The 19,046-nt window shown below is 38.3% G+C and overlaps 1 long non-coding RNA gene across 1 annotated transcript; it reads left to right on the top strand.

Moving 5' to 3' along the window:
* The first annotated feature begins 7,181 nt into the window (after window positions 1-7,181).
* LOC145583987 (uncharacterized) lies at window positions 7,182-17,359 on the top strand. Its single transcript, XR_014100325.1, has 3 exons — window positions 7,182-7,224; window positions 8,012-8,093; window positions 17,260-17,359. It is a non-coding gene; the product is annotated as an uncharacterized LOC145583987 (long non-coding RNA).
* The last annotated feature ends 1,687 nt before the right edge of the window (window positions 17,360-19,046 follow it).

Genomic DNA, 19,046 nt, shown 5'->3' with positions numbered 1-19,046 from the left:
CTGACAAAGATTTACCTCCAGAAGATGACAAGCATTATAATGCACTAAACCTCACAGTGGTTTGCAAGAGAATGAACGTCCCAATGACTCTTGTAGACAATGGATCGACAATAAATGTATGTCGACTCAGAACTGCGAGGATATTAGGCATAAGGGATGAAGACTTAACCCCGTCAACACAAGGAATAAGAGCTTATGACAACATTCGTTGCCAAGCTCTTGGTAAGATTACCATGAATATAACGGCGGGAGCAATAGAACATGCTACTACTTTTAAAGTGGTAGATATTAAAGCTTCATTCTACTTATTGTTGGGACGCCCTTGGCTTCATGACCTAAATGTCGTCCCTTCATCTCTCCACCAACAGGTAAAAGCCATAGTTGGAGGAATCCCTATCACAATCGATGCTTCACCCATGAGGATTAAAGCTGTAGAAAGTCCAATCATTAATGTGGAGCACGATGAAGACAATGAAGATTTTTGGGGCTTTAATGAAGAGGTCTCCTTAATTGAGGAGGATGAAAGGACCCCTCTCAGCCACGACCCCCACTCCAATATGACGGTAAATGCTATTCTTAAGAAACAAGGGCATTTTCCTTGGATGACTCTAGGAAAGAAGAAGGGAATAGCAAAACAGCTTGAATTACCTAGCCTCCCTAAGTTAGATACTTTTGGACTTGGTTTCGAACCGACTCGGGAAGATCTTAAGCGAGCCCAGGAAAGGTATAAGGCGCGTAGGAACGCTTGCATCCAAAAGAAAGCAATCCCAATGGATCAGTATCCTCTTACTCTCAATGGGCAATTCATAAAAGAAGGAGAGGACTATCCATGCTATGAATTTCCCAAACCTTTTGTTGTAAATGGCATAAGGCAACCGGGATTTGAAATTTTCTTAGATTGCTACTTTCTAGATGAAATCCCAATTCCTATCCACAAGGAGAAAGCACCCCCATGCTTTGACTTTAATGTCATGGGACTATTATTTGGGCGAGAAAAAGATGAGCCGAGATACATAGAGGATAACTCCTCGCTCATCCAAACGGGCATACAAAGCGAGAAATTTGACCCCTCAAAGCTCATCACTCCAGCAGAAGGATCAGTACAAGGGCGGCGCAAGACAGTCAAGGTGACTACTCCAAGTGGAAGGAAAATCTCCATAACGAAAGGGCAAGGACCGATGTTTGATGAGTCATCTGAGTTAGAGTAAGAGTCAGAGTCCTTTCCTATAGTGTCATCCAAGTCCTTAGTTGTAGCACCCCCTCTTTCTTCTATTTCCTCTCCTAGGATAGTTAGTAATCAAATCCCTGAGGACATCTCCCTTTTTGATGTAATGATTTCTGAATTCAATAATATGTCTTCTTCTGCTTACTCCTCGTGTTTTTCTTTAACCGAAGATGACGAGCATTGCTTAACTAACAATGAAAATGACAAAGAAATTATTAAAGCAATGGAAACACTTGAAAAGAAAACACCGATAATTGAGGAAACGTAGACGGTTGATATCTCAAATGATTCAACCATTAAAAGAGAGGTTAAAATCGGATTAACACTTAATGAACAAGAAAGAACCGATTTAATTAATCTACATAAAGAATTTATAGATGTATTTGCTTGGTCATATGAAGATATGCCAAGAATTAATAGAGAAATAGCTCAACACACTATACCACTAATTCAAAAGAATGAAACCTGTAAAACAAAAGTTACGTCAAATGAAACCCGACGTAGCTCTTAAAATAAAAGAAGAAGTTCAAAAACAAATAACCGTATGTTTTATCAGGGTATCTAAATACCCCGAATGGGTGGCCAACGTCGTCCACTTTCCGAAGAAGGATGGAAGGGTAAGAATGTGTGTCGACTATCGAGATTTAAATAAGGCAAGTCCAAAGGACGACTTCCCTTTACCACACATCGATATTCTGGTAGATAATACAGCGAATCATGCACTTCTCTCATTCATGGATGGATACGCAGGTTACAATCAGATTCTCATGGCAGAAGAAGACATGGAGAAAACAACCTTCATAAAACCATTGAGTACTTACTATTATACGGTAATGCCATTCGGGTTGAAAAACGGGGGTGCTACTTACCAACGAGAAGCGACTGCCTTACTCCATGACATGATGCACAAAGAAGTTAAAGTAAATGTGGACAATATGATTGTGAAGTCAAAAGATCGCCCAGGACATCCAGTAGCCTTGAGAAAATTCTTTGAAAGGCTAAGGGAATACAACATGAAGTTGAATCCATCCAAGTGTGCTTTTGGAGTCACCTCAGGAAAGCTTTTGGGATATGTCATAAGCTCTAGAGGAATAGAGATAGACCCAACCAAGATCAAGGCAATCATGGAAATGCCACCGCTAAAAACCGAGAAACAAATTCGAGGATTTATTGGCCGGTTGCAATATATAAGTAGGTTCATATCAAAATTAACAACAATATGTGAACTAATATTCAAAAAGCTCAAAAAGAATGTACCAGTAATATGGGACGATGAGTGTCAAAAAGCCTTTGAAAAGATCAAAGCCTATCTCGCAAATACTCCCGTATTAGCACCAGCACTTCTAGGAATACCTCTTAGGTTGTACCTAACAGTCACCAAGGAGATAATAGGAGCCATGCTTGCACAAGAAGTAGAAGGTAAAGAAAATGCAATCTACTATCTAAGAAAAAAGATGCTCGAGTATGAAGTACGCTATACACCGCTTGATAAATTGTGCCTCGCATTGTTGTGGGCCACAACCAAGTTAAGACATTACATGCTCATGCATACAGTCTTTGTAGTATCCCGAATGGATCCACTTAAGTATCTATTTGAGAAGTCTACACTAAATGGGCGCATATCAAGATGGATAGTTAACTTAGCCCAGATCGATGTAAGATTCATGCCCTAAAAGGCTATCAAAGGATCTATGGTCTCGGATTTCCTAGCGGATTTTCCAATAGAAGATTCAACGCCAATACAGGACAATGAATTTCCAGACGAAGACTTGATGGTCACAAAAGATGATACTTGGACTTTATACTTCGATGGAGCCTCAAACCAAAAGGAATGTGGAGTTGGTGTATTATTAGTATTACCTAAAGAAGAGCATGTTCCAATCTCCATAAAGCTAGATTTTGACGTTACCAACAACGCTGCTAAATACGAAGCATGCGCGTTAGGCCTTGAAATAACTTTGGCATTGGGAGTGAAGAAATTACGAATATTTGGGGACTCTTCATTGATCATCAACCAGATTTCTAAAAGATGGAAAGTAAGGAGAGAAAGTCTAGCCCCTTACCAAAATTATCTGGAACTCTCACCAATCAGTTAGAAAAGGTAGAATACACATATCTACCTAGAGAGGAAAATCAATTTGCTGATGCCTTGGCAAGACTGGCCTCAATGGTTAGGATTCCTACGGAAATCAAGCAAATGCCTCTAACTATAGAAAAAAGGCACAAACCGGCTTATATTCAAGCTATAGAAGACGATGAAGTAATCCAAGATGAAGAAGAAGAAGAAGAAGAAGAAGAAGAAGAAGAAGAAGAAGAAGAAGAAGAAGAAGAAGAAGAAGAAGAAGAAGAAGAAGAAGAAGAAGAAGAAACATGGTACACAGATATACTTAACTATGTCACCAAAGGAGAATACCCTCCTCATGCTGACAAATGAGCATTAAGACTCTTGGCCTTTCAATACGTACTCATAGACAACGAGTTGCACAAAAGGGTACCCAAGGGTCGAGCTCTATGTGTAGGGAAAAAGGATGCTCAAAGAGCTATGAGGATAGTCCACAAAGGAATTTGTGGAACCCATGTTAATGGCAAAATTCTAGTCCAAAAGATAATGCGAGAAGGATACTATTGGACAACCATGAATAGGGATTGTCATCAATATGTGAAAAGATGCCCTAAATGCCAAATATGCGCCAATTTACAACATGTTCCTCCATCTCTACTTTACACCTACACTTCACCATGGCCATTCTCTACATGGGGAATTGATATTATTGGTAAAATTACTCCTCTAGGAACAGGTGGTCATGAATACATCCTAGTAGCAATTGATTACTTCACAAAGTGGGTTGAAGAAAAATTATATTCTAAGCTTACTGCAAAACATGTAGCACTCTTTATGGAAAGGAATATCATTTGTCGATATGGAGTCCCACACGAAATGATAAGTAACAATGGAACTCACTTTCAAGCTGAGTGTGAAGAATTTTTACAAAAATATGGCATTCAACACCATCATTCTTCTCCTTATAGACCTCAAGTAAATGAAGCAACTAAAGCATCTAATAAAAATCTAAAGACTATCATCGAGAAAATGACAGAAAATTACAAGGATTTGCCTGACAAACTCCATTTTACACTTTGGGGTTATTGACGTCAATTCGCACATAACCAGGAAATGCGCCATTCTCCTTGGTTTATGGAATGGATGTCGTACAACCTGTAGAGCTAGAGATACCGACTCTACGCATTGCACTAAAAAGTAAACTCGATGAAGTCGAATGGACTAGAGCAAGATATGAAGAGCTAATTCTACTTAATGAAAAGCGACTAGAAGCTCTACATCATACTCAATGCTATCAAACTCGTACGACTAGGAATTTGAATAAGAAGGTCAAGACAAGAAACATCAAAATGGGAGACTTGGTGTTGAAAGCATTAAGGAAAAATGTTTTGGATCCAAGAGGCAAATTTAGGCCTAATTGGTCCGGACCCTATATTGTCAAAACAATCCTATCAGGAGGTGCAGCAAAATTAAATGATATGGATGGCAATGAGTTCTCTAACATGACAAATCTTGACCAACTTAAAAAGTACTACCCATAATAACTTGAGTAGGGTACTCAAGAGAGCTACGTTTGGCCTGATTCCTTAGGAAAGGATACGTAGGCAACCCTTTACGGGTGTGGCCACTTTAATTTTTGCAAACCTCGCATCCCAGATGTAAAAAGAAATTTGACAGAAATTCGACGGAACATCAGTGTCACTGAAAAAAGCCTGTCGCCGGCCGATGTACTGCAACGCCAGGCGATAGCGCCCGTCGTCAGACGGCAGCAGCCGGCGACAGCCGTAAAGCAGAGGCGCTTCTCTTCTGAGAGTACCTGGGCAAATTTCGGTGTTTTTCGGAAAATTTTCGACTTCCGTACTCGAAAATATTTTCGGAAAATAAATTTTCTGTTTTCATTATTTTAATAAATTAAATTTCAAGAAGATGATTTAATTAAAAAGCAGAAATTTCATTCATAAAATAAACTAAAAATTACATTTTTGATGTAATTTAAATAAAGCTTAACAAAACAAATTAACTTTAAATTTAAAACAAAGTCTAATAAATTGAAAGTTAAGCAATGCTTCAATCTTTCTTCTCTTTCTTCGCTCTCTTCTAATTTTTATCTACATCCTCTTCATCGTCCATGACTTTAGCTAGTAGGCATTCTTTAGAGGACCTACATTCAATTTTGGAGTAAATAGTTTCTCCCTTAGCTTGGACTCCATGTTTCTTCTTTACTCAAACCATCTTCTCTGAAGTGTAAACTTTTCTTTTCCCTTTATCCTTTGTAGAGATCTTCTTCTTAGGCATCATAGGTGTTTTGAATTCAATCTTTTCACCCAAGCGTTCCTTAACAGGAATCACCTTGTCACCTAGACGATTCTTCACATTGGTTTTACTCTAATTTTTCTTCATGTCCTTTGAATGTTTTCTGAGAAGCCACCTCTTTACATCATTGGGCAAGGAAGGAGGAAGTTTTTGGGTAATCACTTCCCATAAAGGTCTAGCGCTCCAATATACATCAAATTTTTCTACTTGTTATGAAACAGAGAATTCATAGGGACGACGAATATCCCCAGAAGGAATTGTTTGAAGTAGGCCGTACTGTCTTTTTACCCTGCAGGGATAATAAAAAGTCATCTTGGTTAAGCTTGAAAGACGACAGAAAGGTTGCTTGTTGACACCAACCATCTTCTTTATTTTCCACCAAGGGATGACCCACTTGATAGCAAAGTTGCAAGAGGCAAAGATTTTTTTTCCACTCATGGCGCCCCATCTTAGAGAAGCGTTTCTTTCGCCTCACAAAGCAATTTGGAGTATATTTTTCAACATTGTCAGGGGTACTAATTAATTCTAGTCTCTCCATTAGCCATATCTGCAAAAATTCAATGCAAATAAATTAATATTACTATACAAAAATATGTTTTTGATTTCTAAAATTATAAATATTATTTTTCTACCTGTAATAAAATTGGAGAGCCCCGAAAATGTGCTTTTGGATTTCTCTTCAATTCATCTAGACTAAGCATAGTCTCTCCAACAATTAATGGCATTGGATTTCTCCCAGATTTGATTTGCTCCAAAACTGTTGATATAATTGCTTGGCCCACATTAGTTCTACCACTAGTGAGAAGATATTGGTTAAGCATGCAAAAGAGAAAAGCCCTTCTTCTATAAAACATGAAAAGATTCAGAATAAGGTCTATCAAAGTAATGGCGTGCAAATTCTTTCAAACTAACTATGCTACCGTCTACAATATTTGTTAGATCTTTGTCTCTTAAATTAAAGAAGCGCTCAAAATGTTTATAATAATATTCATTTATTCTAGGGATTACCACAAGATCTAATGAAGGGAAGCCTAAGATAGCACCGAATTCTTCCGGTAAAGGGCAAATTTCATCACACCCTAGTCTAAAACAATGAGTATCCGTATCCCAATAATCTACACTAGTAGAAAAATTGAAAATGCCACCGCTTAAAGGCCACCGGTTTTTTAAAACCGGTGGTTAAAAAATTGGCCGCGAATTAGGCATTTATTATTGCCACCGGTTCAAACCAAACCCGTGGCAATAATGCTTAAGGCCACCGGTTTTGAACTGGTGGCAATATTTGAATATATAAAACGCGCGGCCCAAGCTTCTTCTTCTCTCCACTGTTTTATTTCCACCAAAACTCCAGTACGAGCCACGACCAGTGACGCCGCACCACCATCCAAACCCTACCACCACACACTCCACCAGCGACGCCGCACCACCTTCCAGCACCTCCTCACTCCCTCCGAACCTCCTCCACCAGTGCGCGAAGCAGCAAGCAGCGTTCGAAATTGCAGCAACCAGCGTTCGAAATTGCAGCAAGCAGCAAGCAAGCAGCAACCACAGACCTCACCACTGACGCCACAGCCACCGCACCACCATCCCACAGCCACCGTTCGAAATTGCTGATTAATAGACGGTAATTTTTTCTGAATTTCTGTGTTTTATTTTTGTTGTTGTTAGGGTAATTTTTTTGTGAATTGTTCATGAATTAGGTTAATTGAAAAAAAAAAAACTGCAATTACTTGATATTAGTGAATCATAAACTTGAAATTTGGAAGTAGAGGTACGGTGGCATGAGCCCGTACTACATATGAATTAGAGGTGAAACCATAGTGTAAATGAGAGGAAAAAGAGATTTTTTGGCTAATTATTCTGAATTTTTTGGGTTTTTTTTTTTTGTTGTTGGTAGGGTTAAAATTTTAGAGAATGCACTTTAGAAATCAAGAAATGGTTTAATTGTGTGTATCTTTAGAATGCAAGAAATTGATTAATTGTTCATGAATTAACAGTATAATGGAAAATATATTTTGAATTTTTTTTTTTTATTTCTTTCATTGTATTATTATTATTATCAATTTGTTGTTGTTGCTTAATTTTTGGTTAAGTATAGTATGAATTATTGAATTATTTTGGAGTTAGATTGAGGAGTAATCCGTTTTAGATTACGTTACATAATGATTTTCCTAATGCTTTTAGGAAATATATGGATTATGGAGTATAATTTGATATGTTGGAGTGGTGTGAAATTGATTGTTAGGTTTTATTAGGAAATTTTGAATAAAGTAGAGATTATTAGTAAACTTGTTAATTAATTAGTTGAATTTGGTAGTATGTTTTAATGTGTAATTTTAGGTTGTTTTGTATATAGTTCTTGACAAAATTACTAACTTTTATTTTGTTGTTGTATTTTTTTATTTTTGTAGATTCATATGTAGTGAAGCACAAGTTTATTAGCTATTCAAGTGGGAAGTTCGAGACATTACATCCATTATACTTGCTATATTGGTATGAACTATAAACTTTATGGAGCTATATATATTTCTTTCTATTTATCTATTTGATAAAAGTTTGTTCATGATATTACAAGTTGTGTCTTGTTTAATAATAAATAATTACAATAATATGTTGAATGTTTGCATCATCATATGCCTAGATACCCGTTCAAGGCTTTCTCATTAGGAGAAAGTCTTGAATAGTCCCCGGTTGGGACTGTTCTTGAATGTTTACTCTCACTTAGGTGGTGAATGTATGTCTTTTTTTTCGATTTTAAGGAACATCTTGGCTGTCCATTTCTTCTCCATGTTCTCTGGGTACATATGTGGGTAAGTAATTATCTACATCTTGTACTTGGAGAACTGGGGGGAAGTGCTGCCGGATTTTCCTTAAAATTGGAAAGTTGACATACATTCACTAGTGAGAGTAGACATTCAAGGATGGGTTAGGTTGGAGTGATAAGGACACTTTGGAAACATGCATTTGTTCACTATATGAATGGTATATTCACGATGTGTACTTGAAGTTGATTTACATAAGAAATGTAGCAATTGTACATTATTGATAATATGTTGCTATATATGTTTAGAGACACTTTACTAAATGGGAAAGGATCGTGGTTGGATGAATGGTAGACGTGATACAATGGATTTTTGGAATGGGGTTCAAGAGTTTTGCGAGACGGCTTTATCTTATCAGTGCAAAATTGGTGAGGAAGGCCTATACTGTCCTTGTGTTGATTGTAATAATGTGAAGGTGGTTAATAGTGTTGAAATCATTAGAGATCATGTACTTTGTCGTGGGTTTAGACTTAAATACCATGTGTGGATTTGGCATGGTGAAAGTGGAGAGTATAGTGAGGATCTTGATGGGAATGATGTGCATGATAAAAGCAATGAGATTCATGTGGACGAGGAATGGGAGAATGATGAATATGTTATTGATAGTGGTGAGGATGGAGCTGAGGATCATCCAGTGGATGAGGTCGAGGATAATGGCGTGGATGAGATGTTGCATAATGTCGAAGGTGATGTGTTTGAATTACTATCGGAGGCTTCCAAAAAGCCTTTGTACCCTGGGTGCAAAAAATACTCCAAACTTTCTGCCGTGATAACACTTTTTAACATTAAGTCGAAGCATGGGTGGACGGACGTTAGTTTTACTTCTTTGTTGACCGCATTAAGTGAGATGTTGCCTGATGAGAATGAAATTCCTACGTCTTAATATTATGCAAAGAAGCTTATGTGTCCATTTGGTTTAGAGTATAAGAAGATACATGCCTGTCCTAATGATTGTATTTTGTATCGTAATGAGAATGAACAATTGGAGGAGGGTCCACGATGCAAGCAATCGCGCTACAACCGCATGAGTTGCAATCCTGGTACGAAGGGACCTCCTGCTAAGGTGTTGTGGTATCTTCCTATTATTCCAAGGTTTAAGCGTCTATTCTCAACACCAAAAGACGCTAAAAACCTGAGGTGGCATGCCGAGGGAAGGAAGAAAAACAGAATGTTGAAGCATCCGGTTGACTCCCCGCAATGGAAGAACATTGATTTGAAGTTTCCGGAGTTTGGTAATGAAGTCAGAAATTTAAGACTTGGGTTATGCACAGACGGGATGAATCCATTTGGCACTCTTAGTACCCAACACAGCACTTGGCCGGTTCTTTTAGTGATCTACAATTTGCCTCCTTGGTTATGTATGAAACGAAAGTATATAATACTTTCATTGCTAATAACGGGGCCTAGGCAACCTGGAAATGACATAGATGTTTACCTTGCGCCACTAATTGACGATTTGAGAAAGATGTGGGACGAAGGGGTTTCTTGTTTTGATGCTCATAAGAACGAGGTGTTCACATTGCGTGCAGCCCTTATGTGGACCATGAATGACTTCCCTGCATATGGCAACCTGTGTGGGTACAAGGTTAAAGGGAAAAAAGCATGCCCCATATGTATTGATGAAACATCAAGCATATACCTTAAGAATTCTCACAAAGATGTGTATATAAGGACTCGAAGGTTCCTTAGGCGTGATCACCCGTACCGTAGGCAAAAAAAGGCTTTCGATGGGACAGTGGAAGAGGAGATTGCGGCTAGGCCATTGACCGGTGTTGAGGTTTATGCTCGAGTTAAGGGTATACGAACAGTGTTTGGAAAATCTGAAAAAGCTCCGGTCTCAACAGCTCTTTTAAAAAAAGAATCAATTTTGTGGAAGCTTCCATACTGTAAAGAACATGATGTTAGGCACTGTCTAGATGTGATGCATATAGAGAAGAATGTGTGTGATGCTCTTGTGGGAACATTTTTTAATATTTCAGGCAAAACAAAGGATGGAAAGGGTGTACGGTTAGATTTGGAAGAGATCGGGATTCGTCCGGAATTGTGGCCTCAAGATAAGGTTACAAAGGGGAAGGACAGAAAGGGAAAGGAACTGGAACAAGAAACTGTAAATGTTTCGAAAAAAGGAAAGGGGAAGAGCAATGGAAAGGGAAAGGTCGCGGATGCTTCAAAGAGTAGAGATGAGGGTAAAGGCAAGGTTGAGAAGAAGTATTTACCACCGGCTTGCTACACATTGTCAAGGGTAGAAAAGCGGATGTTTTGTGCATGTCTTTACGGCATTAAGGTTCCATCTGGGTACGCATCTAACATGAAAATATTTGTATCCTTAAGTGGAGAACTGAAGCTGACAAGTATGAAATCCCATGATTGTCACATGTTGATGCAAGTATTTCTACCGATTGCAATACGTGATATTTTACCGAAGCACGTGAGAGAAGCTATTACAAGCCTATGTTCGTTTTTCAATACAATATGCAGCAAAGTGCTTGATCCTTGTACACTTGATGCTTTGCAAACGGATGTGGTTGTGACTTTGTGCAAATTTGAGATGTATTTCCCACCCTCCTTTTTTGACATAATGGTGCATCTCATTCTTCATTTGGTGCGTGAGATTAAGTTGTGCGGTCCAGTTTTCTTGAGGTGGTGCTATCCTTTTGAAAGACACATGGGCACATTGCAAGATAAAGTAAGGAATCCGGCTCATCCGGAAGGAAGCATATTTCAAGGGACCGTGAGTGAGGAGATTGGTAATTTTGTGGCCGACTATTTAGCCGTTGCTGAACCTATTGGTCTTCTTGCTTCTTGACATGAAGGGAGACTTGATGGTCATGGCACAATTGGGTCGAAACGAATGTCACCGGATCGAGATCAGTTCTTACAAGCACACCTTTATGTGTTGCACCATGTTGCTGTTGTTCACCCATATTTAGATGAGCACATGGCTAGTTTGCGTGATGAATTTCCATCGAAAGGTGAAAGGGCACTAATGCAGTTGCATAATAAGAGGTTTGTGAGTTGGTTTAGTCAACGAGTGATGAGTCGCTTGGATGATAGTGTCACCGATACAGTAAGGTGGCTTGCTTATGGTCCTAGGGATGATGTTCGCTCATTTGAGGGATATGACATCAATGGGTACACTTTTTGGACAGAGGGTCGGGATTTGAAATCTACGTCAACCCAAAACAGTGGAGTAACGCTTGTGGCATCGTCAAGGGAGTTTGCAAGTGCTAAGGATAAATCACCTGTCGATGCAAAATTGTCATACTACGGTCGAATTCAAGAAATATGGGAGCTTGATTATTGTAACTTCACGGTTGCTCTTTTCAAATGTAAGTGGGTTGATAATATCAGGCGTAATGTCAAGTATGATGACTTTACTCTTGTAGATCTTGGGCACTTGAATGATAGTGCGAAACCGTTCATCCTAGGTTCTCAAGCTAAGCAAGTGTTCTATGTAACTGACCTAGTCGATTCAAGATGGTCCATTGTGCTAGCTGGGAAAAGAAGAATCCTAGGCATTGGAGATGTTGAAGATGAGGAAGAATACGATGCATTTGATGATTCAGCACCTTTCACTATTCCTAGACCTATTGCATCAAATGACATAGACGACCAGACATGTTATATGCGGTCAGACCACAACGAAGGAATATTAGAATGAGGTACTATACCATTTAATTTGAAATAGTAAGCAATTAAAAGTATTATTAAATTTAATCAGAAGTTAAGTAATTTTATGAAGAGTTGGAGGGAAAATGTATGATATTGTTATCTTAGTTGTTAAATTTTCACAAATTCTTGTTAATGAATGAAGTATATCTCAAAATTGACATATTATGATAGAATTTAAAATTTTATGTGTTAACGGTACTAGATAATAACAAGTTATGTCAAAATGCATAAAAAATGATAGAATTGAATATTTTATATACTAACATGTATTATGACCGATATGTCAACATTTTTATCTCTTATGGACCTAATATCGTGTTATGTTTGTAATGACAGGTGTTTATAACTCATGGAGGACGATTATGACCCACTAGTAGAGGATTTGGAGGATGATGATGATGGCTATGAGGATGAGGACAAGCCGTATGATGTCAACAAGGAGACTGATTTGGGTGAGCCAGAAGATCAGGAACAAGATGCTTATGAGCAAAGGCTTGATGAATATGAAATTTCAGCTGAACGTGCGTCTGATATTGATTCTACAATTGTTGAGATTGTTGGTGAGAACACTACTCCTCAAACTCAAAGCCAAGGAAAGGAGCAATTGAACATAGGTGGTGGAGTGGGGGTTAAGGCACCAGCTAAGAGAAAGGGTAGGGGTCCGACAACAAGTTTTAAGAAGCCAACCGGTACCTTGGTGTTGGAGTATGACAAAAGAGGCCGACCTACTGGCCAATGGATTCGACAATATGCAAACCAAGTTGGCATATGTTCGCGCAAAATCCCCATTACACTTTCTTGGAAGCAAGTACCTCCAGGCTTGATTCAAACATTTTGGGATGATACCAGGGCAAGTGTTTTATTCAAATGCACATTTACATGTATTACAAATAATTTCACCTAATGTTAGTTTGTAAATGGAAAATAATAATGGCTTGTATTTGTGATTGCAGAAGCTGTTTAGTATTCCTAATGATCCCCAGAAGAGAAGAGTGTTTGATTCTTTACTAGCGGAGAGATTCAGAGGCTTCAAGACCCACTTGACCAGTGGATGGATCTATAAGAAAAAGAAACAAAAGAAGAAAGCTTCCAAGGGAAATGAAGGTGAAGGTGGAAATGAGGAAGATGTTGAGGAACAAGACTCACCGTGGAAAAAATGGCCAAGTGTGACGGAGGACGAGTGGAAAGACTTTGTTATTCAAAGAACTCGACCCAAAGCAATTGTAAGAACTACTAAATCTAATGAGAATTGTATAACATATTGACTCTTTTAGCAGTAATGATGATAACATTACTATTTATGTAGGAAATTCGAGAGCAAAACAAGGCAAATTCATTGAAGAAGGAGTACCGCCATCGTACGGGGGCCAAGACATTTGGTGAATGGAGGCAAACTTGGAAGAAGGAGGGTATATACCCCGCTTTGACTCAAGGGTCATCCTCAGAACCCTCCAACTCCACGATCACTACGTTGGTTAGTCGTGCTGGCGATTTCATTTGTTCCCTACATACCTTTGATAAGGACACCGGAAAATGGGTCATCAAGGAACCGGAAAAAAAAGTGGCGGATAAACTTGTAAGCTATTTGAAACTTTAGCATAACTTTACCATACAAAAACATTTTATGTATTCATGTTAACATTTTTTCTTATGCTACAGCTTGAGTACACTACAGAAGTTGTTGAAGGTAAGCTGGTTCCGACTATAGAGAAAGACCCCTTCACCTTGGCTTTGGGAAAGCCCTACCATCCAGGCCAGGTAGTAGGTATGGGAGGGACGTTTCTAGGATGGGAGAAGGTGATGGGTTAAGAATACACAAAAAAGGGAAGATCTCGAGGAAGTGTTAACTCACCGGAAGAATTGGATGCCAAGGTGGCATCCATCAAGGAACAAGTTCGCAATGAGTTAATAGGTGAATTCAATGCTTGGGCGAAGCAAATGAACTTACCCTTGCCGTTCCCCTCGACTACACCGGTCGACTCCAGTAGTCACCCAAAAGGACAAGGAGAAGAGGAGATACATGAGGTAGTTTTCTATCTATTAGTTTTGGCCTAGCTTGTGAGTTACGTGAGATCTAATGTGGCATTATTGATTAATTATTGCAGGTTGTAACTCCCACACATGCGGACTCGAGGGAGGTTGATAATCCAACACCCCATGAATTTCCAGATTTAGAGGTGAATTTAGGATTCGAGGGAGCGTGTTTGGTTTTAACATAGTAAATTTCATTACATGATCAATTGTGTAGGAAAAGACCCTTTTTGATAATTTCAGTTTTTACAAGTGAATTTCGTTAATGGTGTAGGTAGAGACCGAGTGTACACTTCTAGCCCCGGGGCTATCAAATGGAGGAGAGTTGCAGTTGGTGGCGTATGGTAGTGCACAAGCAACGACTGGTGATACGGTCCATTTCCAATCGCTTAGGCCACAACATTACTCGGTCGGGATCAATTCTTACATTGCTGGGTTTGAAAACATCCCACTACCGGTGCCTATAGTGGATGATGGGATTACTCTTCTTTGGGAAGCAAAGGGTAGCTATGTGCAATGGCCACGTGCTTGGGTGAGGTTGATCAACGAGGTAATATTTATTTTGATGTTGTGCAAAATAACAAATCTTGATGCGTACTTATTAGCTTAAACCCCGGCCAAAAATTTTTGAACTCTAATTATCTTTGTTTTGATCAGATTTCGAAAAAAAGTCAACCATCAAAGAGAAGGAAGGTGGTGAAGCCTAAAAGCGTTGATCAACCTATAAAGAAGATGAGTGAACAAGGGTCGAAGAGTGAACAAGTGTCGAAGAAGAATTCTTCGAAAGGTTCAGCCATGCAACCTACACCACTTGTTGGAGACAATGTCCTTCAATCGCTCACTAAGGATTTAACTTTTCTACACAATCGTTTTAGTCATTTGCCTAGTGACGATCCCATTGAAATTGCACTTCCTAAGGCAATGTTCCATTATGATGAGGATGCAAGTGCATGGTTAAACAAACAAGATGTGAAGGAATTTTTAAGCGGTTCAATGCTTAACATTTCTCTCATTCAAATATTCATGAGGTACGGGCTCATGCCACTTAAATTAATTTGTTGTATATATTAGTGTTGTTTATCCTTCATATATGTCAATTAATTTTTCATTGCACATGCACGTAGAGCACTACGGGAGCACTTAAGTGACACTGATTTACCTAGTAAAGTTTGGTGGTTATGCCCCGAACAGACATCCGAGACTAGAAACTTACACAACTCCCCCGAGGTGATGTATTATGTTAACCATAATATTCGGGAATCAATGCGTGCGGGAGACAAGTTCATATTCGCCCCATGTTATTAGGAGTACGTTTAACCATGTGTAATTCAATTCTTTCTACATCTGATTTATTTGTTGTACCCTAATTATTGATGTGTTTGTGTATTGTGAATTTACGTAGGTATCATTGGTTCCTCATGGTGATTTGTCCTGCTAATAACACAATCTTTCACCTTGATTCAGCTCGATCAACAAAGAAGTACCTCATGATGTCTGTACTACAAAAGTAAATATAGCTACCTAGTGTTGAGTATCTTAACCTAAGATCATTTAGTAGTCAAACTAATCAAATTTGATTTTACTTTCCTATAGTATTATGAAGAAGATACATGGTTGTGCTCCACAGGGTCCTACATGGAAATCACCTATGGTAATGCCACATCATGTTGTGATTATCTTAATAAACATTGCTAAAACAATTGTGGGTTTTATGTGACGTTTGATTCATTTGATTTGTTCCTATGCTAGTGCCCACAACAAGATAATGGAGTTGATTGTGGATTATACGTGATGAGATTCATGCTTGAGATAGCGACTCATTGTTCCAACACCATACATCTTGATGAGGTACGACCTTAAACTTAGTAAAATGCCCTTATTCTGTGATTTCAAGGCTTAGCCACTTATAACTAAGTATAATTGACATGTTATGAGGAAGAACTTGGTCATTTGTTGAAAAATGTAGAAAATGGGCAAGTAGAAGTCAAATAGGCCTTATTTTGGCTATTTTAGATGGAGGTACGACCTTAAACTTAGTAAAATGCCCTTATTATGTGATTTCAAGGCTTATCCACTTATAACTAAGTATAATTGACATGTTATGAGTAAGAACTTGGTCATTTGTTGAAAAATGTAGAAAATGGGCAAGTAGAAGTCAAATAGGCCTTATTTTGGCTATTTTGGATGAAAATGCGACCTTAAACTTAGTAAAATGCCCTTTTTCTTTGATTTCAAGGCTTAGCCACCTATAACTAAGTATAATTGACATGTTATGAGAAACAACTTGGTCATTTGTTGAAAAATGTAGAAAATGGGCAAGTAGAAGTCAAATAGGCCTTATTTTGGCTATTTTGGATGAAAATGCGACCTTAAACTTAGTAAAATGCCCTTTTTCTTTGATTTCAAGGCTTAGCCACCTACAACTAAGTATAATTGACATGTTATGAGGAATAACTTGGTCATTTGTTTAAAAATGTAGAAAATGGGCAAGTAGAAGTCAAATAGGCCTTATTTTGGCTATTTTGGATGAAAATGCGACCTTAAACTTAGTAAAATGCCCTTTTTCTTTGATTTCAAGGCTTAGCCACCTATAAATAAGTATAATTGACATGTTATGAGAAACAAATTGGTCATTTGTTGAAAAATGTAGAAAATGGGCAAGTAGAAGTCAAATAGGCCTTATTTTGGCTATTTTGGATGAAAATGCGACCTTAAACTTAGTAAAATGCCCTTTTTCTTTGATTTCAAGGCTTAGCCACCTACAACTAAGTATAGTTGTCATGTTATGAGAAAGAACTTGGTCATTTGTTGAAAAATGTAGAAAATGGGCAAGTAGAAGTCAAATAGGCTTTATTTTGGCTATTTTGGATGAAAATGCGACCTTAAACTTAGTAAAATGCCCTTTTTCTTTGATTTCAAGGCTTAGCCACCTATAACTAAGTATAATTGACATGTTATGAGAAACAACTTTGTCATTTGTTTAAAAATGTAGAAAATGGGCAAGTAGAAGTCAAATAGGCCTTATTTTGGCTATTTTGGTCATTTGTTTATGCGACTGTTTTTAATTTTCCCAAGTATTTAATTTTTTACATATTAATTTAATTTATTCTAACATAATTTATATATATTCCAAGTTTTGCAAGGTGCAAAAGGGGGATCCGTTAACTAGCAAGGAGCTTAATGAAGTTCGAGACATGTTGGCATCTTTCATCACCTTCAATTTGTAAATGTGGCATCATTATGAATTATACTTTGTTTATTATTAACTTTTAAACTACAATATTGACTAGTTATTAGTATTGTTTGTATTTATTTATACATCACACTTTATTGAATTTGTTGTATTGCATTTGGTTTTTAATTATAAAAGTAGTCTAAAAATATATTTTTAATTCTTGTTATGATTATTGAATTTTTAGCAATATTATCGCAGAATATTATAGCAGGATCAGTTGCAGGATTAATTGCAGGAATAATTGCAGGCCAAAAAAAAAAAAAAAAATTAGAACCTTTTATTGCCACCGGTTTACCGGTTCGAACCGGTGGCAATAGTCATCATTCAGCAGCAAAAAAACCGCGCCAATTTATTATTGCCACCGGTTAACCGGTGGCCATAATTAGTATTATCACCGGTTAACCGGTGGCCATAATTAGTATTACCACCGGTTAACCGGTGGCCATTAACACTATTGCCACCGGTTTTGAACCGGTGGCCATTTGATGCATTATTGCCACCCCCCAAATGGCCACCGGTTCAAAACCGGTGGCAATGGGGGGTTTTCAACCGGTGGCCATTTGCATTTTTCGCCTAGTGCTAAGGCGGTATGAATAAAGTCTATATCAAGATCTACGCCCTTAACACTATAGATACCTCCCATGTGAAAAAAGTCAAGTTCTTTTCACTCTTTAGAAGTTAAAGACCGACACCATTCACGAGTGAAGTTGGTAAAACTCTTAGTAACTAAAGACATGATTATTTTTTCAAAAGCTAAGACTATTATTAATCTGCTGAAATTATGAAGAAATTCGGCGGATTAGGGGGCTATTTATACACAACATCAATATAGTTTTAATCTGGAAAGGATTTGGACTCAGCGCTCTTCAACGCCTAACGACGATTCTGCCGTCTAGCGCCAAACGCCAGCAGCAACGCCTGGCGCCAACGCAAAACGCATGGCGCCACGTGGCGCTGATGTGTCTTATCAGCGAGCTATTAAAAACCGCGTTTTTCTGGCTATGATTCGAACTCGTACAATGGCTTTACGATCTTATCCCTTCTACAAATACCCTTATAAATTAATTTTATATATTAATTTCGATTTTTCTTTTTTGGATTTTATTCAGACTTAATTTATTTTTAAGTTTGTTGTATGTCCAATTTTATTTTTCATTTTTTCTTTTTGGGGGAGAAAGTCGGATACCCTCCATCAATAATAAAAATGACAAAATTTTTGCGCAAAATTCTTTGTCTCACAATGCAAGATAAATAAAGTCATAATAAAAAGATGATAATATGTATATACAAATATGTCTAATAAATGAGTCAATTAGGCAAAGTTATATACAAGTCAAAATACATAAAACACAGGTACAAACTACGGCGCTAGAGGACGCAGATGATGAGGGATGCCCATCACATCAAAGAACTACGCAGTGCTAGGAGTATGCTCTCCACTCGCTCCAACTCTAGTCTCAAGGAGGAGGAAAGCTCAGCTCAAGACTCGTCCACCTAAGGTCGGCCTGATGAACCGACAAAGGTTGAGGCTGCTGCGATGACGAGCCGACCTCGTACATCCCACCTCCTCTAGGAGCCGAGGTAGCCTCTCCCTAGCCTACCGGCTCAACACGTGCGCCCTCTGATGAAGAGCCCGAGCCCTCCACCGCCTCGGTCCGGGCAGCCTCAGATCGACCTCCCTGACCG

The sequence above is a fragment of the Chenopodium album genome, chromosome 1 (assembly GCF_948465745.1).
Source record: "Chenopodium album chromosome 1, dcCheAlbu1.1, whole genome shotgun sequence".
Classification (NCBI taxonomy): Eukaryota; Viridiplantae; Streptophyta; class Magnoliopsida; order Caryophyllales; family Amaranthaceae; genus Chenopodium; species Chenopodium album.
This window is presented reverse-complemented; position numbering and strand designations above follow the sequence as displayed.